We start from the raw sequence: 25,245 nt of genomic DNA on the forward strand, positions 1-25,245 counted from the left end.
CTCTGGTTTTGATACCAGGGTATTTTTGACCTCAAAAAATGAGTTTAGAAGCATTCCTTCCTCTTCAGTATTTTGGAAGAGTTTAAGAAGGATAGGTATTAAATCTTTGAATGTTTGGTAGAGTTCACCAATGAGGATATGATTCTGAAATTTTGTTATTGGGAGGTTTTTGATTACTGATTAAATTTCCTTACTAGTAATTGGTCTCTTCATATTTTCTATTTCTTAATAATTTAGTCTTAGAAGATTGTAAGTTTCTAGAAATTATCCATTTCTCCTAGGTTTTTGGCATATAACTGTTCATAGTTATCTCTTACGATTCTTTGTATTTCTGTGGTATCAGTTGTTAACTTTTCTTTCATTTTTCATGTCATTTATTTAAGCCTTCGCCCTTTTGTTGTTGCTGTTGAGTCTAGCTAAAGATTTGTCAATTTTGTTTATCTTTCCAAAGAACCATCTCTTAGTTTCATTGATCTTCTCTATTGTCTTTTTAGTCTCTATTTCATTTATTTCTACTGTGACCTTTATTCTTTTCTTCCTTCTAATAACTTTGGGCTTTGTTTGTTTTTCTTTTTCTAGTTGTGTTAGGTATAAAGTTAGACTTTTTTTGAACTACTCCAGTTAATTAAAGTGAAATTTTATTGCGACCTCAGGACCATAGTGCTCAGGCAGTATATTTTTTGTTCAGTTATTGTGTTCTTCAGCTCTGGGACTTCTGTTTGGTATTTTCTTATACTTTCTGTCTCTTTGTTGACGTTCTCATTGTGTTCATCCATTCTTCTCTACAGTTCAGTGGGCATCTTTATGACCTTTACTTTGAGTTCTTTTTCAGGTAGATTACTTGTCTCCATATCATTAAGGTCTTTTTCTGAGGTTTTGTCTTCATTCTTTCATTTGGAACATGTTTCTCTGTTTCCTCATTTTACTTCAGAGGCTGTGTCTATGCATCAGGTGAAACAGTCACCTCTCTGAGTCTTAAAGGAATGGCTTTGTGTAGGTGATGAACTTTCAACCTTGTCCTGGCTCCTTGTTATCTCTTGAACCTTTGTGATTATATAAACAGTCTTATTTATTCTTGATATATCCCCATTGAGGGTGTGCTGAGACCTGTCAGTGTTCCAAGGGCAGAAATTTCATTTAGTACCTAGTTTCAGGCTGATTGGAAGCCAGACCCTCAGGCAGTAGCTCTTGAAGTATATAAATATATACATCTGTAGTCATAATCCTCACTGGCCTCCAGATCAACAGTATTGGAGGTGTCCCCTGGATGATAGTTGCAATAAAATAAAATAAAATAAAATAAAATAAAATAAAATAAAATAAAATAAAATAGGACTCCAGATAAGTGTATAAACTCCTTTCTGAGAAGTCTTGTTGAGCTATAGTGAGGCCAAGGTGGTACATAAGGGTGATGTCTCCCTGCTTACATTCCCTGGAAGCATGTTGTTATCTGCTAGATGTGTGGGAAATCTAAAGACTGACCCTCAGGCTGATGCTCCAGGCTTCACTCCAGGTTAAGTGAATAGGCCTTTTTCACAGGAAGTCAAGGGTGTGTTTCAGTCTGCTTTCTGTGCAGTGCATTGGGGTGCTGGCCTGCCAGGAACTATCTTACCAGTTGTGACATTCCCATGGAGATTAGGAACACCAGACTCCTTGGCATCCAGTGTCGGATGATCAAAGGGCACACCCTGTGTGGATTGCGCACACCCACTGGCTTTAAGTTAGGCAACTGGAGAGTGTAGGGTGTGGGTCACATTCACCAGCTTCAGAAAGGAGGGGAAAGTATCCTGACTGTGCATACTGACGGGCTTCAGGAACGCAGTGAGAGAGTGCCTTGTCTATGAGGTGCACTGGCCTTAACCTGCGAGAGGGAGAATGAGAACGCTGTGACCACACACACTTGCCAGCCCCTTCCAGGGAGTAGGGTAGTGCTGCAGGCCTCCACACTCTCTGGCTTCAGGAAGGCAGCAGGATAGTGTCATTACTGGTCACTGCCACCTGTCTTAGCAAGGTAGTTAGGGTAGGTGGAGAGTGTAAAAGTGGCGTCCACCTGAGCCTCCATCTTTAGGGAGCATTTCACCTGTCCCCTATCCCCCCAGCAGATGTTTTTAGGTTAGCAAATGGATCTCTTTCCTCTGGGCACTTTTCAAACTGCTGTTTTTTTCACTAGGTCTCAGGGCAAGTGAGACCACACATGAGCCCTTTAAGAAGAGAATCTCAGTTTCCTGTGGCACTTTGGGTCCCTTGGATGTCAGCCCCACTGGTTTTCTAAATAGTTTTGAGGGCTTGTCTCTCTGGCCAGATCCCAAGGGTTGGGGTGCCTGGTGCAAGGCACCAACCTCCTGTGAGAGAAGTGTCAGGCTGGTGAGATCCCTCCCTGTTGTGGGTCATAGCACTAAGGGTGGCATTTTTGGTGAGACTGTGTATCTGCCTCTCCCACCCAGCTTGATGTGGGCTTTTTTATCCTTTGTTGTAGAGAGCAGTTCATCTAGTTCTTGAATCCTTTTCAGAGGGAAATGATCTATTTGTAGGTGTGGATGTGGTGTGTCTGTGGGAGAAAATGAATTCAGGAGCTTCCTATGCTACCGTCTGGCAGCAGTCTGATTTTTAGTTGGTTTAAAATGTTGAATTTATATTAAATTGATAACCTTTGAGTTTGGGATAATTTATTTTTTAAAAGATTTATTTATTTATTTTAGAGAGAGAGAGGGAGGGAGGGCAATCACGAATGGAAGGGGCAGAGGGAGAGGAAGAGAGAATCTAAAGCAGATTCTGCTCTGAGTGCAGAGCCTAACACAGGGCTCGATCCCACAACCCTGAGATTACAATCCGAGTGAAACCAAGAGTTGGAAGCTCAGCAACTGTGCCACGTAGGTGCCCTGGATTTTGGGTAATTCCTAACAAGATAAAATATTGAGACATTCGCCACCATGCATGGTTTTAGTATACACATACATATACTTAATATGTATGTGTACACATTTAATATATAATATGTACATATTTAATATATATGTTACATATACCCATATTTCTTATTTTTGTATGTTATAGAATTGCTATACCTTTGTGTGGTGAATACTATGATATGCCACACAGATCTCCCTTTAGGATAAAATATTTATTTATTCATCTAGGAGCTAGAGTGCTACTTAAAGAAAGTCCTTAGCCCATTTGTAGGAGTGCCTCAGTTTTAGAAACCTTACTTGCCCATGGTCCCACCTCTTTCTAGAGTATGTATCCAGTGACTAATCAAACATGGGTCTATGAAAGTTTCTTGGGTCAGCTTGGGATAGCTCTCAATAGTCATCTCAGTCCTGGGGTGTATGGCCACCTGGGATTTACATCCCAGGTCTTCTCTACCAGCTCGATGCTGCTTCCTTCCCCTCTCTTCTCCAGGTCTTGATCCTAAATGTACTCCCTGATAATCGTCCTTCATGCTTATATCCATATCAGGATTTGCATCCTGGAGAATCCAGGCTAGGGCACTTTGGGTTATCTATCTACCTACCCACCATCATCATCATCATCTTCATCTTCATCATCATTTACGTATCCACTGTAATAAAGTGTATGCATCATGTGCACTTAAAAAGTTTTTGGAATGCCAAATACTTGTATATTACAGCTCTCAATTACCTACTCTCTGAAATAAAAATTACTTTGTTAGGGGCGCCTGGGTAGCGCAGTCGTTAAAGCGTCTGCCTTCGGCTCAGGGCGTGATCCTGGCGTTCCGGGATCGTGTCCCACCTTGGGCTCCTCCGCTGGGAGCCTGCTTCTTCCTCTCCCACTCCCCTGCTGTGTTCCCTCTCTCACTGGCTGTCTCTGTCAAATAAATAAATAAAATCTTTAAAACAAAATTACTTTGTTAAGTTATGATATGCATGTGTGGATTTACTGTGAACAATAACACCCAAGAAATATGACTGTGTAAGGTTATGAGATGTGTTGTGTCTATCAAGGGAAAATATGACCTAATTAGTCATATACAAACATAGGTTGATACAGAACAGTCTGTATCCTTGTAGGTGTTGAGAATGTAACAGAGAATTTTACTGAGAAAACTGCAATCAGTAATGTAAGGCTACTGGGCCAAAACTTCTGAAAACAAAGTATAGATAGAATTCTTTGGCACATAAGCAACAATTCAGGAAGGATGACCAAGGTTAATTACAACTAAACAAATCTTTCTTATTTCCCAGTATCTGCCAGAGGAGGGCTACTGAGTAATGTTTGTTTTTTCAGAGGACAGGAAATTGATGCATTTGGCTGAGGCCCTAACTGTGATTTATTCATTTCTTTTTTGATGTATCATACATAGCCATAGCCGTAGCCTGATGACTGTTACCATCTTTATTGGAATCATTAGCAATAGTTTTGTAATTTCACTCAAGTTTCTTCATGGCCTAACCCCTGCTAATCACTTCTGCTTCATCTCTTGTGCTCTTTTTCTTTTCTTTTCTTTTTAAGATTTTACTTATTTATTTAAGAAGAGAGAGAGCACAAGCAGGGGGAGTGGGAGAGAGAAGAGCCTGATGTGGGGCTCTCTCCCAGGACCCTGGGATCATGACCTGAGCCGAAGGCAGACGCTTAACCGACTGAGCTACCCAGGCGCCCGATCTTGTGCTCTTTTTCCTACCCACACCCTGCCACCTACCCCAAAAATCACACATGTGGCTTCTGATGGTGGAATACTCTTTGTGTTCTTGCTCCAAGACACAGTTAGGTGGTTAGACCGCATCCAGTCTAGCACTACATTTACTCTGCCACTTCCAAACTGTGTGACTATGATAACTTACTCAATCACCTTGTGTCTCAGTTTCCTCATCTGTGAACTTAGAATAGTGTTAGTACCTTATTTGGTTGTGAAAGAAGTTAAGTGGCAAATGCTTGGTTCATGGTCGCTCAAATATTCTTTGGTGCTCTGTCATTTGGTAGCAATGACATATTCCTATTCAGGGGCTCTTCTGCTCCGTTTTGCACTTCAAATCTGTTACTGTGTTTGAAACTATATTATGTGTGTGCTTTAACATTTCAAAATCTGCTTTATGAATATGTATGACGAAAGGAATTCATTTTGATAGAGTACTTGCTTATGTAGATTATTGCATAGCTGTTGAAAAATTAATAACAATTTTATTAAAAATGTTCCTATTGCCTACAGACAGCATAGATGCCTGAAAGTATCTCTACAAATTTTATATTGAACAACTGAGAGATATATGTGGATTTGTTTCTTCCTATTAAAAAAAAAAATGTATAAAAGGCCCAAAGAAGTCTCTTTCATTTTACCTTGATTATTTTCACTACAAGGAGGACATTCTAGAATTCTCTGGAAGTTCATCCCAGGTGTGACTCAAGAGGAGGGCTGACGTGTGTGAGGAAACAGAAATGCATTCCTTCACATGCAGTTCCTTGCTCTGGCGGTTATCACCTCTAACAGCATCTCCGTGCGCTCAGCCCTGCTGCTGTGTCCATGTCTCTCCCAAACAGCAGCAGGCTTCAGAGGGCTTTAAAAAGTACATATTTGTTTTTCCAGGGATTAATGACACCCTTCTTTGTCTAAGTAATGAATTTTACATTGCGTATTTTAAACTTGAGCATTAGTTAATTGCTATAATGCATCTAACAATGTGATTAAAGCTCATTTCCATTAGATCAATTGTCTGATTAATTGGTTACCAGTTAGCCTCTCCAGGTACAGTTTTTCTCTTCTAAGGACTAAAAATAACATCTTTCCAGGAGCCTCCAAAATGCATATTGTAAGCCAGCTGCCACAGCCAAAATGGAATTATTTATTCAGGCATTTTATTGGCATCTGAAAGTTTGACAGTTGTGGCAGATAGCAACATAACAAATACGAGGATATGTTTTGGATGTAATTTTTCCTCTTTTGACACTTAATTTTGCTGTCACACATTCACTTCAAAACACTCACTGTGATCTACAGAATCCCAAAACATTCCCTTCATCTGTTTGTTTTCCTTATTTCTCCGTTAGATTTCCCTTGACTTCCCACAGACACTGTACTCTGTTCATTTTTCTTCACATTTAAATCTTTACTTTCCTAATCCCTGTGGATAAAAATGAACAAACCAACAAAACATGCATCAGGTAACTAAAGACCACCCAAATTTAAATATATATGCTCGTATAAATATATAAAACCCAAGACTGTCACTTGGTTCTTTTCTGCTCACTCAACAAATCAGTCAGTGTATCCTTATATCTATCATTTTCTTGTCATTCTTTTTCTACTGTCTCATTCTGGGCCTCATCATTCTCTGCTCATATGACTGCGGTAGCTTCTTACCAGGTCTCCCAGGCCCTAATTTAACCACATTGCTAGTTTCTTCTATTCAGTACTGCCAGTATAACTCCCCATTTGCATCTTGGTCATTTCTTTGCTTAAAAACTAGTAGTGCCTATTATTTATTTATCAAAGTGAAACTTTTTAGCTCTTTGAACATCAAGTTAAGTACTGAGTTCTGGCCAGTGGAATGTGGGCAAAGGTGATAGGCCCATCAGCATGCCTGGACCACAAAACCTGCCACCGCCCTGGTCCTGTGCTTTCTCTCTTCCATCATCTGTTGGCTGGATGTAGGGAATTCAGTGCACAACTCTGAGGTGATGGGGGGAGAAGAACAAATTGATTACAAAGATTAGCATCCTTAGATAACTTAATGGTGCAGGGCTCTTTGCCCCCAAATCCCACACCTGTCATTGGCTTCTTACATAAGCAAGCAAGAAAATTTTATTTTGTAAAGGCAGGGGGTATTTGTTGAAGTAGTTAGCCAGTTAGCCTGATATGTATCAATTATGTGATAACAGTGTTGTCAGTGAAAATCAAGATTAACAAACTTGTTGGAAGATTAATATGTGGGTTTGGGACTTTTCGTATGGCATTTTTATTCGTTCCTTGTGTGTGGCTTTTGAACATGACAGTCATTTATTTTTATAATTCTTTAAGCAAATGATATTTAGTCTTGGTTTGGAGCATTTGAAAATGTCTACCCATTTTTTTATTCATCCATGCATGCAACAAACATTTATTTAGCGTCTATTTTCCCCCAGGTATTGCATTTATACAAACAGGAAAGGAAAAAAACGGGTTATATGTTCAATTAAAAAAAACTTTATGGGTTATATTACAGTCTTACCTTGAGCCCATTTACTACTTAATTGTTATGCTCACTATAAAACCTCAACAACATTATCACTCCTCTCAAAATCCCAAGTGCTTAGAGTCTCATTTTCAGGCCCTATCTGAGACACCAGAATTGTTCTGCTGCCTGATTCTTCCTAGGGTTTGATGCTAATGGAAGAGATTTTCTTTTTTAAATTTTGATTCTGAAGGAGGAATTCTCTTTTACTGAATTCTCACCCATGTACAAAATCAACATAGATTTTCTTTTGCAAGCATCCATTACTTCAGGCATTTCTATTCATGACTCGAGCATTCTGATGGCAATACCATGATAAAAGAAAGTACCTCCTATCACTTCTGCAAGTTGAATTTAAAAAAAAAAAATTTATTATGTTTTTGTTAGTCACCATACAGTACATCATTAGTTTTTGATGTAGTGTTCCATGATTCATTGTTTGCGTATAACACCCAGTGCTCCATGCAATATGTACCCTCCTTAATACCCATTACGGGTTAGCCCATCCCCACACCCCGCTCCCCTCTGAAACCCTCAGTTTATTTCCCAGAGTCCATAGTCTCTCGTGGTTCATTCCCCCTTCTGTTTACCCCCCCTTCATTCTTCCCTTCCTTCTCCTACCGATCTCCCTGCTGTTGAATTTTTGAAGTTAGGAAAGTAGGTCTAGGGACAGGGGAAGAATATCTTATCTGACATGGTCCAGCACTGAAGGAGTTGTCATTCTTGGCCATTTCTTCTTTCAACCATCCTTCTCTCTGTCATCTGATTAAAATCTATCTCTCTTACCTGAGGGTTTAAAACTGACATTTACTAGCTCACTACTTTGAATTACACATTTTGGATAAAATACAAAGGTGTTAAGAGGGTCTTCACAGGATTTCAAAATCCTGTTTTGTTTCCTGATACCACCAGTGGTTCATTCTTCACTTTTCCTGCTATTAGAAAATATATATGCCAAGAGCTTTAGGTTTGACTCCTAGGTTCCTTAAAATAAAATGCTGACTCATGATTTAATAGGTCAGTTTTGTCAGTGCCATTCTTGAGTGTGTGTGAGATTGTTAGGCAATCCCTCATACTATCTTTCACAGTATTTCTGAATGTATAGGAATGGAGGCATGTCAAGAAAGGTCAAGAGATGGGGGAGGGGTATAAGAAGAAGCCTGAAGTTCAGTTTCTGAGCTTGGCTCTGGAAGCACACCTGAAACCTGTAGGGACCAGCCACCATAGACACTACATTGGTAATCTTTGTTTTTCCCATACTTTAATGAGCTCATTAAAATGATGACACTTATCCCATCACATTGTCATTAGTTGTTTGTTTCCCATGCTTGAACAAAAGGACCATGAGCCAACTTTGAATCAAATATATTTGAAACAAATACATTCAGTAAAGTTCTGGCGATTAAGGAAGTGAATAAGTGGAGTGATCTTTACATTTCATCATCACTGTAGTTTAACAGGATGAAATAATTGAGCTATAGACTTAGTCACTCTATGAGTACTGATTTCCTATCTAGGCTTTTTATAAAATAAGGGTAGGACAAGGGGAAAAAAAATAGTAGCAAGAAAAAGGAGCTAAGGATAGAACAGTATAAATGGGCAGGAATAGGTGAAGGTTTATTCATTAAACTAAAGAGAACAGAAGACATCAAAAAGCGAGAGGAGATAGGATTTATAGATGCAGTTAGAGAAAAGCCTATGAAAGAGATTAAAACATTGGTGGAATCAGCCAGTAAGCATTCAGGATTATAGTCAAGTAGTTCTCTGACCTACCTAATAGGATGTCGTGAAGATGTAGTAGAGTAAACCACAGAGTTTCTCAGAGGGAGGCTGCACTGTAGATAAGAAAGTCCCATTATTCCGTATTATTATTTTCCTTTCATGTTGGGCGGATGTACCAGTGACAGTTGGAGTTTCCTTTCAGCCAAATAGCTCCCATATGCTACATAATGCTGCTGCTGATTAAAATCCTATGGAAGATTCAGGCCGTATCTGGAACAATAGCAGTCTGAATTCGATTTATCAGTCTTCTGGGGAAGCAAAGATAATCAAATTTCCCCCTTCAGCAACTTTGGGGCCAAGCTATTTGCTGAGATGACAATGGATGTGAGTTGAACACTTTCAGTTTGTACACCTTCTGCCTGTTAATCACAAGTTTCTGACATTTTTGTGAGGGCTTTTTCCCCCCCATTCACATCTTATGGGCTTTATCATTTAAAGGCAAGGGCACTTCTGTAAAAACTAGTTACAAAGACATGCATGAAAAATTAGGGAGATCACTAGGGAGACAAAGTTATGGGTGATGTGAGGAAAAACACAATCTTTAGTCAGAGAAATCTAGGCCCCAGTATGCTTTTTAATTTATTAGTATGTGACCTGAACAAGTGATTTAAGCCCTCTGAGCTTTGGTTTCCTTACCCGTAAGATGGAGATAATGATATGTATATCAGAGGATTGCCTTGTGTATTAAATTACATACGTTGTTTTGCTGTGCATTCTGGAAAAATCTGGGTAGTGAGAACTGCAAAAAACTCAGCATGAATACTCCATTTAAACTCCTACACCAAGAAACTTGGCCAAACTTTAACACGGCTTCTAACAGCCTAAGGCCTCGTGTCCCTCGGACAACCCTGCGCCCTTAGGAATTTCTGCCTGGAAAAACTCAGGGCTTATAATATATCCTTTGTTCTAGGCACCACCTGATCTTGCTTTCTTACAGCAGTTACTATAAAAAAAGGCTTATAGCTGTAAATCCTTACTCTGACCCTTTGAGACGTATGTATATCTCCTACAACTCAGGAGTATCTTTCTCAGGGACTTGCAAGGCATTCCTTTGAAATGTAATCATCAGGAAGATGAGAGCCTCTTTCCCCCAGTCTTTACGAAAGAATGGAATCCTAATTTCCATAACTGTCAGGTAGCTGAGACAGCTGTCTGGCCTAATCACATTTACAGGGACCAAGTCCCTGCTTGGTCTCCTTCTCTACACCCTCAGTCTCCCTTTAAAATGCCCAGTCTGTTAAACATCCAGCTCTTTATTTCGGCTCAGGTCCTGATCTCGGGATTATGAGCTTGAGCCCTGCGTCGGGCTCTGTGCTCAGTGTGGGGTCTGCTTGAGATTCTTTCTCCTTCTCCCTTTGCCCCTCCCCCTGCTCAAGCTCTCTCTTTCTCTCTAAATAAATAAATAAAATCTTTAAAAAAAAAGAGTTTTTTTTTCTTAAAATGCCCACTCCTACTGAATGGGAGAAGCTATTTGCAAATGATATATCCAATAAAATGTTAATATCCACAACTCATACAACTCAACATCAAAAATACAAATATCCGGTTAAAAAGTGGGCAGAGAAACTGCCACATGAAAAGATGCTCTGCATCACTATTTATCAGGGAAATGTAAATCAAAGCTACAATGAGATATTGCCTCACATTAGTCAGAATGGCTAGTAACCAAAAGACAAGAAATAACAAGTATTGGTGAGGATGTGGAGAAAAGGGAACCCTCATGCACTGTTGGTGGGAAGGTACATTGGTGCAGTCAATATAAAAAACATTATGGAAGTTCCACAAAAAAATAAAAATGAAAATACCATATAATCTAGAGAGTATTATGCTAAGTGAAATAAGTCAGGCAGAAAAAGACAAATACCATATAATTTCACTTATATGTGGAATCTAAAAAAATAAAATGAATATAAACACACACACACACCAGAAACAAACCAATAAACACAGAGAACAAAGTGATTTGTCAGAGAGAAGTGGCTGGGGGGATGAGCAAAATAGGTGGAGGGGATTAAGAGGTACAAACTTCCAGTTATAAAATAAATAAGTCACAAGGATGAAAAGTACAGCATAGGGAATACAGTCAATAATATTGTAATAACTTTGTATGGTGACTACATTTATTGTGGTGAGCATTCTATAATGTATAGAACTGTCAAATCACTCTTGTACACAGGAAACGTATACATCATATGTCAACTCTACTTCAATTAAGAAAAATGCCCAGTCACCTCTGCAAATCAGGTTGGAGCTCAGCTCTTTCCCCTACTGTCAATATTTACTGAATAAAATCTGTTTTCACTGCTTTAACTAATGTCTGGCTTTGTTTATCTTTGATTGTTGAGGCTGGCTTTGTGGTGACTTCTACCAAATCTCTGCCCTCTGATCTCTTTTCATGATGCGTGTGTGTGTGTGTGTGTGTGTGTGTGTGTGTGTGTGTGTGTATGTGTTCTCAAGGAGAGGGTGAGGTTCAATCTTGTCAGGAAAGGTCATGGGAAGAAATTGAGAAACTGTGAGATGGTTGTTGTCTGTTTCCTGATCTGATTCTGGGCAATAGGCCTGAGGGCTAGTTTCTGCACATAAATTTTTCAAAGGTCAGAAATACAACTTAAACAAGCTTTCAGTATTTTAGCTTAAACCAAAATGGAATTTAAGGTGGACCCAGCTTTAGGCAAGGCTAGATACAGCGATTTAAAGGATGAAATTAAGACTCTGTTTCTCTCTCTAGATCATGCTGTCCAATAAAATGCTTTGTCCAATACAATAGTCCATGTGACTATTGAGCACTTGAAGTGTGGCTAATGGCAACTAAGGAAATGAATGTTTTAATTTAATTTTACTGAATTCAAGTATAAAAAGCCGCATGTAGCCAGTGGCTAATTAGATGGCACAACTCTAAATCATGCTGTGCTTCCCTCTTGTTGGCTTTATTCTCAGACTGTCTTCATATGGTGTCAAGATGGCCCCTGGAAGCTCCACATTTAGCTGGTCATTAAAGATGATGATGTCACAGAAAGATAGAAACCATCTTGTCTTCAACAACCTCATCAACTCCTGAGAAGGTGGTTACTTAGGTAAGTCATGATGTGCAAGAGGATGGACACTTTTGTGGTCTAGTCTTAGTCGCAACCTGCTGTGGGTTACATTCACTGCCTTCCAGAATTGCTTTGAGTTCAGGAGTGACAGTTATCAAATGATGGTTAAAGCACTTTGTGAGACAGGACAAAAGTAGTAACACCCTGTAGGCTTGGTGACAAAGTGCCGCACAAAAGGTCTGGAACATCACCACAGAGAGGATTTGGCATCTAAAGTCCTGGTCAGGCAGCATTAGTAGCTATACAGTTTACAGAGCAGCGTCCTCAAAATAATAGCATAGCAGCATCTAAAGCACACTCAAGAAACCTCATGTGCAGAGAGTGATAAAAAGGGTAGGAGAGTGACGGACAATGAAAACATGGTGGATGCCATATGGGTCCTCTAACTGGTATTCTGCTTCATGCATATGATAAACACTGCAGGAACTTTCAGAGTACTGGGGAGGTTTTGGTAGGGAGCTGGAATATCTGTGAGTAGAGGTGGAGATGATACAGGAAATAAATCTTAACTGTTAACGTGACGATAGCTGTGTTCAAGGTCTGGTAAAGCTGTGACATTCAGATTACATGTTAAAATACTTGGAATTATTAGGTGCTTGGATTTTAAGACCTGCCATTACCAGTGTGTAGGCGCACACACATACACCCCACATTTATTCCGAGTTTTCTGTGCTTTATAGATACTGGAGGTATAAAGAGACATGTTAGAATTAACTTCTGGATTTAGCATATCCTTCATAACTATGAGGGCTCATTTTCTGAAATCCTAAGTGTTAGAAAAATTCTTTGTTGAGAATGTTGGAAGCAAATCCATAGCCCAGGACTAACATTCAGCCATTCTACAACAGTATAGCCATATTAGTGTTAGAATATATAAATGATTTTGGACGGGTTTTATATAGCAACTTCCTTGAGTCCCTCAAGTTTTCTTCTGCTCCTTATTGCTTCAGCCACTCCTGCCTGTTGCCACAATCCAGCAATTGAAGGGTTAACTTTCAGCACAGGCAGGGGCCTCCAACTTCAAGACAGAATTCTAAACCAGCTGAAACCAGCTGATGTTCAGATTAGTCAGCGCTCTTGCCAATCATTTTCTCTAAAATCTGAATTGCTAAGTACCTTCCAAAGGAAATCCAAAATGATCAGTTCATGCTCTACCAGCGTTGTATTTTGCCTGTGTCTACTCATCTACCTAAATGGTTACTGATTTGCTGATTACATAACTTGTACATCCTCTTGTGATCACAAAGACAATAATGGAATGTTTAAGACATATTTCCTTATTTAGGGGAACCACAAAGTCTTTGCTTTATAACAGATGAATACAGTAAAACGAAGGAGTTAAAATTTGATTTTGTATTGATGCAGCCCACAGTGAAAAGTTGAGAAAATGGTGTAAATCTGACAGAAGACGATCTTATCTAAAGAAAGCTGCCACTGGTAGCTGTAAGTTTGATAGTCATGAGTAAAACTTTATGGATAGATAGGAGATGCGATCAGCTGGGACAAAAACTATGATCAATAGGCTTGATCATTTCTAATTTCATAGCCTGAAGTCCTTACCTTACAGTTAAACATGGGGGTCGCAGGTAGAGAAATTGATGGATTGATTGGCTGAGGCTGCTCATATTCTCTGTGAAGAACTCATAGGTCCATGGTTTTGGTCCTCTTTCAGGAAGTGATAACTGCTTTACTACAAAATCAGTTTATGTCCAGGTTGTTATCTTGACAGTGTATAGCAGTGTCTTGTCAAATACATTCACACACACACACACACACAATTTTAGTTATTGGGGTACACAGTTTTGTTTAGTTAGGTCGTGGTTTAACTGTTTATGGAGATTTTGTGGTGACCGAGTGATTAAAAGGTTTAGGAAAAAGTTGTGGTCTTAATTCAAGGTTGGATCAATAATTCTGAAGACAAAACTGTAGCAGTTAATAAGTCTAAACGCTTCAGAGAACCAGAGAATTTTTCAGCATTAGGTCACTGGTAATAAGAATACTTTGTTTTGCAGTGTTTTGATGGTTTAGCTTTTTGACAGCTTCTATAATATTAGCCTCAAGTCTGTTGACAGCTGATAGACACATCATGCTGGACATGAGTCGGTGGATTCCAATGGGTCCTTCACTTCTTTTCTGTAGACCATTGTCTCTCTTTCTTCAGACGTTTGTTAAAACCTAGAGAGGTGACTCTTGTCTCTCTACCTCATTACCCTAAAACTATGAAAAAAATTTTAAGCTTGTAAACTCCAAATGTGAACATCTCCAAGGTCAAACTTCTCTAACTCACAGTCATGTCACAGGACAGTAACACAGGAGCCAGCAATTTAAATCTATATTGCTTAAATTTGTTTATGAAGGAAAATTACGGCAACTGCTGTGATTGCTGAAAATCCAACCTCAGCATTTGAGAGCAAACTCATTTTGAGTAAGATATTTAAAGAAGGAAGTGCCATATGTCATCAGCTGGCATAATTTAACTTGCAAATCACATGTTGGCAAGAGGTAGCTGGCAGCAGATGGCTGAACTCTACTGTGTTTCAGACCCCAGACCTATCCTTTCCCATTTTGTGATGGAAATCTAATTAAATGCCTTTTTATCACCATCAGATTAATTATAAACAAGTCTTTTTATCTGGTAGGAAACTGACCTATGTTTAACAAGCTTTACCCCTAATGCTCTATTCTTCAAGATTTTCAAGAATTTTTTCCCAAGCCAATAGATGCAAACTAAACACAACTGATCTTTATATCTTAAATCCCATGAGCTACTACTTAGACCAAATATGAGTCATTTATTTACTATTTAGAGCACAAACTGCTATTAACTTAAGAGTGCTTGCTAACTTAATCTCAATACTTTATAGTTGATTCAATGAAAATTATTGAAAGACAACTTTCTTTCACATAATCCCCCACTTTTTGAAAGTTTGTGTTATGCCACTTTGCTTTTACAAAAGACCTACATTTGTTCCTGTTCTTACTATTGAAAGAAATATCAAAATGATTTTTGTTTTTACAAAAAAGAAAGACAAAAAGTGAAAATAGCATTCAGCATTTGTTTTCCAAAAAGCCAAACCTTTATAGAGGCATCACACACCCGAAACAGTGGCAGTGGCACTACCAAGCTTCTTCCCCAGAAATTACACTCAGCATCTTAGCATCAAGCCACCATATCTTTGAACTGTGTCTGTAAACATTTGTGCTTTATTTTTTTGTGCATCTATTAGCAAGATGTGCCTTAAGGTATCAGAAAAGCCTAAGAGAGGTTATTTTTGGTGTCTGAGAATGCTACAAATCTTTTCCATATAAATTAATGGTTATTGCTTCTTCACTTTCTACCATTTTGGCTTATGAAAGGTTTCAGAAACACTACTTTTGGATAATGGGGGAAACATATTATGTTTGTAGGTGTGTTTGGGAAATATTTACTGCTTGGTGTTCCCTGGACTTAGATCTGTGGGTTTTTTGGTAATGTATTGATTTAGAAAAATTCTCGGTCATTGTGTATTTAAGTATTTCTTCCTTTTCTCTTCCTTTTATGATTCTAATTGCATTCATTTTAGACCATTCAATATTGTCCCTCAGCTCTTGGATGAACTGTTGTTTGTTTCATGCTTGTCAGTTGGAAGATTTTTCTTGACCTATCTCCCAAGTTTACTGTTTCTTTTCTTTAGTGTGTCGATTGTACTAATGAGTTCACAAAGCGATTCTTCTATAATAATGCTCTTCATTTCTTTCATTTCCATTTGGGTATTTCTCATAGTTTACATCTCACTTGAAATTCCCTATCTATTCATGCATATTGTCTATCTTCTTCAGAATCTTCGTATTGTTATCCAACATTATTTTAAATTGTCTGATAGTTCCAACATGTGGATCGTATTTGAATCTGGTTCTGTTTATTGTTTTGTCTCTTGACAGCATATCATTACTTGTGTGTGTGTGTGTGTGTGTGTGTGTGTGTAGGTGTGGGTGTGTTGTAATTGCTTATTTGTAGTGCTACATTTTGGTTGAAAGCTGCATATCTTGTATAGAACTGTAGAGACAAATGTAAATAGTATTTATGCCTGGAAATAGGCATGCCTTTTCTCTTCCTATTGAAAGAGGTTGTGTCAGTCTAGCTCAGAACTGAGCTGAGTTTATCTTTTGTTATTTTAGTTTCTATAGTTAGTCTCACGACACCACAAACTTCATATTTCTCTTGTCTTAACATGTACTTAAAGTGAGGAATACTTAGAAGATTTTTCTCAATGTCTGCTTACCCTTCAGTTTTAGGTCTTTCCTTTGTGCCTGAGAAAAGATCTCTGTCTTCTCTTTGCCCTTCTCCTAGCATTTTACAGCTGATAAATGCTATAGATCACAAGCTAGCCTGATAGAGAAGGGTGGAAGAGGGGGAGAAGGGGAGTCATTCTCTGTACTTAGAATCTTCGGAATGGAGTTTTGTCCTTTTCTTTTCTTTTCTTTTCTTTTCTTTTCTTTTCTTTTCTTTTCTTTTCTTTTCTTTCTTCCTTTCATGGTCATATTCCTCCCTCAAAGGTTCAGGAGATCTCTGTGTGATTTGGGCTTGGGGTATTTTCCTGTCCCTCCCCCTAGGGCAGAGGGTGTTCTGCTGTTTCCTTCATTTACTTGCAATGAACGTTTACCTCTGGCTTGAGAATGACAGTGTTTTTTACTCTTTCCACAGCAGCTAAGCTTTTGCTCCATAGAGAAGATAGGGGAGAAGGTTCTATATGTAGCTTTATGTCTTTTCCACAACAACTGTTGTTCCCCTTTCCTATACCTATACCAAGAGATATCTCTTGGTATAGGTATAAACAATTAAATACACTCCTAATCTCTCTTATAAGTACATGGTGAGGTCTGTGGAGATGATATACATATGTGCAATTTTTCCTTGTGACTACAGCTCCCAGGGAAGCTGTATACTCATGTTGGTTCAAAGTAGGCCTTCAATAATTTGTCAGAAATTTTAGTTGAATGCTTTTAAAGAGCTTATATGGGGTCCAACATTCCCCAGGAAAACAAATGCTCATATTCTCTTTCTCCTTTCAGGAGAATGTCTTTCTTTAGATTTTGGGTTAGTTGATTGCCCTACATCCTCAGCTTTCTGATAAATCCAAGGGCAACTGTAAGGTTGCAGATTTCTCTCTTTTATTGTAAGGGTAGGAATGATGTGCTTTCTGGCGTTCTACATTCTAAGTAGAAATCAGAAGATCACTCTCTCTGTTGTTGTTTTTTTTTAATTTTTTAAAAATTTATTTATTTATTTGACAGAGAGAGAGAGAGAGAGAGCACAAGCAGAGGGAATGACAGACGGAGAGGGAGAAGCAGACTCCCCGCTGAACAGGGAGCCTGACATAGGGCCCAATCCCAGGACCCTGGGATCATGACCTGAGCCAAAGGCAGATGCTTAGCTGACTGAGCTGTCCAGGTGCCTTTCTCCTGTTTTAGCCACTAGAATATACAGTTCCTTTGTATATTGGGGAAAGAAATAGTCATTCATTCCTAGCCTCCTTTTATAGCATTAGCTTAAAATTTATACATTATTACAAGAAATAATCTAATAATGACAAAATTATTTGTGGGAAATAACCCAATACTTCTTAGAATGTTGAGCACATAACTGTAGATTTATTTTGGCAAAATACTTTGGTCCATTGGCATATAGGGCTTCTCTTACGTCATCTACAAACAGATGGCATGGAAGTACCAGTTCTCTCATCATAAACTCATGGAGAGATGAGCAAGTTAATGAAACACATGTCGTTTTTTTCTGACATTAATTTCACAACCTTATGATAAAAGACTTTAAAATTAAACTTTATAAGATGCTATTTTCCCTGGCAATAACAGGTTTCCCTGCTTTCTAAAAGTAGAGCATTCCTATGAAATGTAAGCTGAAATGGTGTAAAAAGAAGCAATTACTATTAATTTATATGGAAAAAAATGTTTAGCATTACTAGAACCCAAAAATAACCTCTCAGCCTTTTTTGATACTTTAGGATACATTTTGTTAATGGATGCACAAAATAAAGATTAAGCACAGATGCTTACAGACACAATTCAAAGCTATGGCAGCTTAATGCTGAGATGTGGAGTGTATTTAATTGTTTATAATTAATGTTTATAATTAACCTAACACTGGGGAAGGAGCTTGGTGGTGCCAGCTCTCCCTGATCAGGGTACATTTTGCTTCTATGAGGGCTTGCTGCAAAACAAAGATTGATTGTTATTTTAGCTTTTTGACTTTTTTTTTCTTTTGTAAAAGCAAAAATCCTCTTGGGATTTCTTTCGGTTAACAAAAACAGGTACAAATGTAGGTCTTTTGTAGTAGTAAAGTGGTGTAACACAAAATTTTGAAAAGCAAGGGATACCTGTTTTCAAACCACTGTAACCCAAAGACAAAGAGAAAATCTTGAAGGCTGCCAGATAAAAAGCACACGTTATGTACAAAGAAATAAAAATAAAGATTGGAACAGACTTGTCACTATGAACTGTGAAATCTAGAAACAACATTTTAAAGTAACATTTTAAAGGGGGAGTAACATTTTAAAGTGCTATAATAAAAAAAAAACCTGTTCTCAAAGAAAATATTTTACAAAATTAAGGAGAAAAAAAGACTTTTGCAAAATACAAGAACAGAGAGAATTCATTATTAGCTGACCTATTAAAGATATTAAAGGAAGTTCTCCAGAAATAAGGATTAAGATACCAGACAATAAGTAAGAGCTATAAATTTTTTTAATTTCCCCAATTTTATTGAGATATAATTAACATATAACATTGTGTAAGTTTAGGATGATTTGAGGTATGTATATAAAAAAATTACAGATTTTCTGCTGGAATACTATGTAACTGTGAATATATTATACTAATGTGGAATAAACTCCCAGATAGATTTTATTTGAAGAAAAAAAAGCTGAAGGATAGTATACAAACATTACACAAATTTTATACATATATTTTATAGAAATAAATATGTACACAGGTATATAAAATATGTAACTAGTACGGTTCTAGTAGAGATACAGAAGAAATTGATGATAGTCATTGCCTTTGAGGCAGAAAACTGGGGAAGCACACTGGTCAGAATTGAGAGGGAAATCTTTTGATTGTATGTTATTTTATACTTCACTAATTTGATCATGTATATTTATTACATTTTTAATAAAAATGAAAGATACTGAAACTAACAATAAGTAGGATCTATAAAAAGAAAGAATGCCAGAAATAGCATTCATGAAGGAAAATATAAAATTTATTTTTCTTATTTTTAATTTATCCAAAACAAAACTATCAAAGTAGTGCATATTTATGGTATATGTAAAATGCATGGCAACAATAGCACAAAGGATAAGGAAGGAATTGGAATTATACTGTTATAATTCCTATATAGCTCATGATTAAAGGCATATATTGTAAATTCTAGGGCAATCATTAGGACACTTAAAACATGTATAAAAAATAACCCCAAATTGGAGATAAGAGAGATTTTAAACCAACCAATTAAATAATTACATTAAATTTAAACTGTGAAAACAAACAAAGTAAGATTTTCAGATTAGTTAAAAAGAAAATGTAATACCCAACTACATCCTGTCAACAAGACCCATTTTAAATATAAAGAAATAGGTCAAAGCAAAAATATGAAAATTATACAACATGAAAACACTAATCAAAAGAAAGCTAGAGTGGTTGTATTAATATCAGACAAACTAGACTTCAGAAAAAGGCTATTGCCAGGGATAATGATAATGATAAAGAGTACAAGTCAACAAATAAACAATAATTTTATTTTATTTTATTTTTTTTTTTTTAAAGATTTTATTTATTTATTCGACAGAGACAGCCAGCGAGAGAGGGAACACAAGCAGGAGGAGTGGGAGAGGAAGAAGCAGGCTCATAGCGGAGGAGCCTGATGTGGGGCTCGATCCCATAACGCCAGGATCACGCCCTGAGCTGAAGGCAGACGCTTAACCGCTGTGCCACCCAGGCGCCCCATAAACAATAATTTTAAATACATATGAACCTAACAACATAATTTAAAATATATGAAATAAAACTGATAGAACTGATAGGAGAAATATATTCACAAGTCCAGTTACAGACTTCAACTTTCAGTAATAGACTAAGCAAACAGAAAGAAAATCATTAAGGAGACAGAGCCCTTAACAACACTATCAACCAAATGGATCTATTAAATACATATAAAACATTCCTCATTGCAGTAATAGAGTACATTTTCCTCAAGTGTGTATGGGACCTTCACCAGTATAGATCTTATTGTAGACAGATCAGTATAAAGGAATAGAAATTATTTAAGGTATACTGTCATATCAAATGGGATTTAAACTAGAAACCAGTAACAGTAGGATAATTAGAAAATCTCTAAATACGAACACTTTTATTAGTGTTGAACTAAGAAATGAACACTTTAAATAACCCATGCTTCAAAGAGAATATCACAAGGAGAATTCAAACATTTTGAATTGAATGAAAATTAAAATTCAACATAGAAAAATTTGTTTAGTGCAGCCAAAACACATTAGAGGTAAATTTATCTTTTAATGCTTTTATTAGAAAAAAAGCAAATCTTTTAAATTAATGATTTAAGATCACACCTTCGGAGACTAGCAATAAAAAGAGAAAATTAAAACCAAAGCAAGTATAATGGAGAAAATAATAGCAATTAGAGCAGAAATCAGTGCAATTAAAACAGAAATATATGAGAAAATCAACATAAGCAAAAGCTGGTTCTTTGAAAATGTCAATAAAGTTGATGAACCTCTAGTTAGTCTAATTACATAAAAAGAGAGAAGACACAAATTTTAAATATTGGAATGAAATAGGGTACATTACCACAGACCTTATAGACACTAAGAGGATAAGTAGAGACTACTATTAAAGAATTCAATGCTGAGAGGAGTTAAGATAGTGGAGTAGTAGAGGGACCCTGGATTTGCCTTGTTCCTTCAACACAGCTAGATTAACATCAGATCGTTTGAACACCTAGGAAATTGATCTGATGATTAAGAGAACAATCTGCAGAATTAGAGGGAAAGAAAGTAGTAGGTCTGAGGTGTAAAGATGTGAATTGGTGGAAACAAAAGCTCTGGTGCTGTGGAGGGGAGGGAGCCCTTTCCACAGAGAAAGAAAAGAGAAAGAGAGAGGGGGGTAAAGAGCAGCATATTGCATTCGCACAAGAAAAATACTTTACTAAAACCACTGACTGGGGAGTCGAGAGGAACTGACTGGCAAATTTTTGCAAGCAGCGGAGCCCAAATTCTGAGGTTTTGGAAATCTGCTCCATTCTCTGGAGTCAAGCCAGGTGGGTGTGGCAGTCCTTCTGTGGAGAAGAAGGGTGAAGGCCTGGGAGTGGATAGTGTGGTGTAGGGATTCCCTGGGTCACACTGGGAGAGAATGCTTCCCTTCCTGGAGTGCATTTGGAAGGGGGTATATTGCTCTTCTAAGGACAAAAGACCCAGTGGGCACCATTGAGTGGCCATTCATCAGCAAGACAAAGAAGCATGCACAGAGAGCCGAGAACCTAGTTGCTGCTTTTTGCTATGCTTCATCATAAACTCCAAACACCTGCAGGTCTGTGGACTGCTTTTCTGGGACAAAAGGGCACCAGACACATTGCAGAGAGGCTCTCCTCCAGAAGAGAGCAATGGGTTTGTGTCTTGCTGGGTCCTTTAAGATTTGGAGTTTTGAATCCCAGCTGTGCACCAAAGATAGAACTGTGATGACAGGTGTGCTGAGGGCCCAAGCACAGACTTTGTGAGGGCAGGGATCTGACAGAAGCTGGGGACACAAGAGGGGAGATTGTTCCATTTTCTGTGAAGGCTTCCTGAGCAGCAGCAGGCAGGAGCTCACTTTCTTGGAACAAGAGAGTGGGGTGGGTGTTTTCCCCCCACCTGTCAGCTCCATTTGACTTCAGTGAGCAACACAGCACCGCCAGTGGAGGCTGGAGCTGCTTACACCAAAACCTGCCATCTTGCTCTCTGCAGGTGCATCTTTACTAGGACAGGTCTGACTATGAGCCAATGCAATGGGCATCTCCCCTAGAAGACCAGCACAGGGCCCCTGCATGCACCAAGTCTACTGATCATTGACTGCTCCAAGTGTCAGATGCAGGTCTGGTGGAAATTGGACCAGGCTTTCTTTCTTTCTTTCTTTCTTTCTTTCTTTCTTTCTTTCTTTCTTTCTTTCTTTCTTTCTTTCTTTCTTCTCTTTCTTTTTCCTTTGGAATCAGGTTTATAGTTCTTTGTTGTTGTTTGTTACATTTCCTTTTCTCTTTTCTCTCTCTCTCTCTCTCTTTTTTTTTTGGATCAGGTCCCCCCCCCCCCCAGGCTTATTTTAGCAAACAAATCAAAGCACACCTAGTTAGAGGTCTAAACACTCCGTACTGTAAGCAAGGGGGAACTCTGCGGAAGACCGACCTGTGGGAAAGAGCAGCCAAACACAGCAGCAGAATGAACACAGCATATACCAGAAACACTTCCTGAAGCCCCAGACCCTGAACAGTGTATGACCCCCTCTTAATATAGCATTACTCTCAGGAGCAAGAAATATAACAAGCTTTCATAACACACAAAAGACAGAAACCTAGACAAAGTGACAAGATGGAGGAATTCTCCCCAAAAGAAAGATCAAGAAGAAATCACAGCCAGGGATTTACTCAAAATGGATACAAGCAATGTATCTGAACAAGAATTTAGAACAACAATCATAAGAATACCAGCTGGGCTTGAAAGAAGCATAGAAGACACTAGAGAAACCCTTGCTGCAGAGATAAAAGACCTAGGAACTAGTCAGGCCAAAATAAAAAATGCTACCACTGAGAGGCAAAACTGACTGGATGTAATCACAAAAAGGATGGAAGAAGCAGAGGAATGCATAGGTGATATAGAAGATAAAATTTGGGAAATAATGAAGCTGAAAATAAGAGGGAAAGGAAAATATTACATCACATATGTAGACTTAGGTAACTCAGCAACTCTATAAAGCACAATCTGTATCATAGGAATCCCAGAAGAAGAAGAGCAGGGAAAAAGGACAAGATGGTTTATTTGAACAAATTATAGCTGAGGGCTGCGAACTTCTCTAATCTGGAGAAGGAAACAGGCATTCAGATCCAAAAGGCGCAGAAAACTCCCCTCAAAATAAACAAAACAAAACAAACAAACAAACAAAAAACACGGGTCAATGCCAAGACATATCATAGTGAACTTGCAAAATACAAAGATAAAGAGAGAATTCTGAAAGCAGCTAGGGACAAAAAATCCTTACTCTGAAAGGGTAAACACAAAAGGTTAGCAGCAGACCTGTCCCCAGAAATTTTGCAGGCCAGAAGGTGGTGGTATGATATATTCAACATGCTAAATGGGAAAAATATGCAGCCAAGAATACTTTATCTGGCATGGCTGTCATTCAGAATAGAAGGAAAGATAAAGAGTTTCCAAGAGAAACAAAAACTAAAGAAGTTTGTGAACACTAAGCCAGGTGTGCAAGAAACAGGACTCTCAGTGGGAAAGAGAGACCAAAAGCAACAAAGACTAGAAAGAAGCAGAGATAATCTACAGGAACAGCAACTTTACAGATAATTCAATGGTATTAAATTCTTACCTGTAAATACTCACTCTGAATGTAAATGGACTAAATCAAAAGACATAGGGTATAGGAATGGATAAAAAAATCAAGACACATCAATATGCTGCTTACAAGAGACTCATTTTAGACCCAAAGATACCTCTAGATTTAAAGTGAGGGGGTGAAGAACCATCTATCATACTAATGGACATCAGAAGAAAGCAGGGGTAGCTATACTTGTATCAGACAAACTAGATTTTAAACCAAAGATTGCAATAAGAGATGAAGAAGGGCAGTATATCATAATAAAGGGGTTTATTCAACAAGAAGATCTAACAATTGTAAATATTTATGCCCCCACCTTGGGAACAACCAAATACATAAAACAATTAATAACAAACTTAAAGAAACACATTGCTAATAATACAATAATAGTAGGGAACTTTAACACCCCACTCACAGCAATGGACAGATCATCTGAACAGAAGATCAACAAGGAAACAATGGCCTTGAGTGACACACTGGACTAGATGGACTTAACATATATTCAGAGCATTTCATCCTAAAGCATCAGAATACACATTCTTTTTGAGGGCACATGGAACATTCTCTGAATAGATCGCATACTGGGTCACAAATCAGCCCTCAACCAGTACAAAAAGACTGAGATCTTGCCATGCATATTTTCAGACCACAACACTATGAAACTTGAAGTCAACCGCAAGAAAAAATTTGGAATGACTACAAGTATGTGGATGTTAAAGGACATCCTACTGAAGAATGAATGGGTTAACCAGGAAATTAAAGAAGAAATAAAAAAGTACATGGAAGCAAATGAAAATGAAAACAGCACAATCCAAAACCTTTGTGATATAACTAAGGTTGTCATAAGAGGGAAGCATATAGCAATACAGGCCTTTCTCAAGAAGCAAGAAAAACAGGAGCTGTTTCTTTGGAAGTATTAACAAAATCGATAAACCTCTATCCAGATTTGTCAAAAAGAAAGACCCAAATAGACCTAAATAGATAAAATCACAAATGAAAGAGACCACAACCAACACTGCAGAAATAAAATCATAAGAGAATATTATGAACAATTATATGCCAACAATTGGGCAATGTGGAAGAAATGGATAAATTCCTAGAAACATATATACTACCGAAACTGAAACAGGAAGAAATAGAAAATTTGAACAGACCCATAACCAGCAAAGAAATTGAATCAGTAATCAAAAATCTCCCAACAAAGAAGGGCTGGATGGCTTCCCAGGGGAATTCTACCAAACATTTAAAGAAGAGTTAATATGTATTCTTCTGAAACTGTTCCAAAAAAGAGAAATGGAAGGAAAACTTCCAAACTCATTCTATGAGGCCAGAATTATCTTGATTCCAAAACCAGATAAAGACCCCACTAAAAAGAATTACAGGCCAATATTCCTGATGAACATGGTTGCAAAAATTCTCAACAAGATACTAGCAAATCAAATCTAACAGTACATTAAAAGAATCCTTCACCATGATCAAGTGGGAATTTATTCTTGGGTTGCCAGGGTGGTTCAGTAATTCACAAATCAGTCAACATGATATACCACATTAATAAAAGAAAGGATGAA

General features: G+C 37.9%; 1 long non-coding RNA gene across 1 annotated transcript in view; it reads left to right on the forward strand.

The window, feature by feature from the left end:
- LOC123784091 (uncharacterized) overlaps window positions 1-25,245 on the forward strand; it is a 784,838-nt gene that overhangs the window by 568,214 nt on the left and 191,379 nt on the right. The window contains exon 8 of the long non-coding RNA XR_015724218.1: window positions 11,883-12,019. This is a non-coding gene — a long non-coding RNA (uncharacterized LOC123784091). The remainder of the gene's footprint in view (window positions 1-11,882; window positions 12,020-25,245) is intronic.

The sequence above is a fragment of the Ursus americanus genome, chromosome 4, assembly GCF_024610735.1.
Source record: "Ursus americanus isolate L20-20 chromosome 4, mUrsAme1.1.p, whole genome shotgun sequence".
NCBI lineage: Eukaryota > Metazoa > Chordata > Mammalia > Carnivora > Ursidae > Ursus > Ursus americanus.